At 42.9% G+C, this 1,372-nt stretch overlaps 1 non-coding gene across 1 annotated transcript; it reads right to left on the bottom strand.

Moving 5' to 3' along the window:
* Positions 1-238: 238 nt before the first annotated feature.
* On the bottom strand, positions 239-344 carry LOC115069917. Its single transcript, XR_003849161.1, has one exon. It is a non-coding gene; the product is annotated as a U6 spliceosomal RNA (small nuclear RNA).
* Between the last annotated feature and the right edge of the window lie 1,028 nt (positions 345-1,372).

Genomic DNA, 1,372 nt, shown 5'->3' on the forward strand with positions numbered 1-1,372 from the left:
GAGAAAGTTGCTATTTACTGAAATGTGATAGAAATAATTACAAAGAATTCACATCTTTCCTATCAAAAGGATGATCCCAGGCATACAACCTTTATAGTGCTGTTTTATAATCCCCACCCATTGTAAAACTTTTGTTGACTCGAAGGACCTGCTATAGTCCTGAAACTTGATGTCCGGATCTGCTGATCTGTTTCCCCGTTCCCTTTCCTCTCATTTCCTTACAGCCAGTTTTAAAAAAAGAAATATGAAATACTTCATGAATTTGCTTGTCATCCCTGCGCAGAGGCCATGCTAACCTTCTCTGTATCATTCCAATTTTAGTATGTGTTGCCGAAGCGAGCACCAAGCCAGTTCTTTTAAAACTAGCCAACTGCAAAAGACTGAGGTTGGACTCCAGCCAATGGGGGAAAAACAGAACTCTTTCGTCAGGATAAAACCTGTCAAATTGCATGTTTGGTGTGCTTGCTTGTTATTAGCACCCTTTTGCAAAAGTAAAAACTACCTTGCCTGTTACTTTTGCTTTCTTGATTGTTCTTTGTGCAGTATTGATGGGGTTCTTGAACCTCGGATTTTAGTTCTAACAAAGGGAAGAGACACTGGGAGGAGCAGATCTAGATTAGGAATTCAGCAGTGCCTGTGTGAGTTTAAAAATCAAACCAAATAGGAATGCTAGGTTAGAAGCCAGAAATGTGACCATAAGTTCAGCCAAGAGTTTTGGACTAGAGATCTGTGTGCAAGAACTGTATGTGTAACCTGGTGCTTTCTCTCTCTGTACTCACAGACTGGTGAGCCTCATCTAGTTTCCTGGTGGCACACGCCTTTAATCCCAGCACTCGGGAGGCCTGAAACCCCAGGACTACAGATCCTGAAGCAACAGGATCATGATTTTAGCCTGTGACACACAGTAAGAGCTTATATACAAAAGAAGGAAGGAAGGAAAGGGGAGAGGGAAGACGGAAAAGAGACAAAAGGCTACAACTCTCAGACCAAATTGACAAGTCAAGATGCAGAGACCTTGTTAAGTAGAGATTCACAACCAGGGTGGATGTTTAGAAACGGCTGAAGACAAGTTTTTGGTTGTTGCAACGAAGGCAGGGTACCACTGCCGTTCAGTGAGTACTGATCAGAAACACCCGTAAAGATCCAATAGGGTCAGTGCAGATTCCACAATGAAGATTTATCTGGTTCTAAATCCCAGTTCTGCTGAGGTTGAGGAATTCTGCCCGAAAGAAATCAGCGAAGGGGGACTGGAGAGATGGCTCAGGTCTGAAGAGTACTTGCTGTTTTTGCGTATGAGTTGGATTTTGTTCCCAATACCAACACGACAGCTCAAAACTGTCTCTAACTTCATTTCCAGGGGGAATGGATGCTC

Source organism: Nannospalax galili, unplaced genomic scaffold (genome assembly GCF_000622305.1).
Source record: "Nannospalax galili isolate Female #2095 unplaced genomic scaffold, S.galili_v1.0 scaffold715, whole genome shotgun sequence".
Taxonomy (NCBI): domain Eukaryota; kingdom Metazoa; phylum Chordata; class Mammalia; order Rodentia; family Spalacidae; genus Nannospalax; species Nannospalax galili.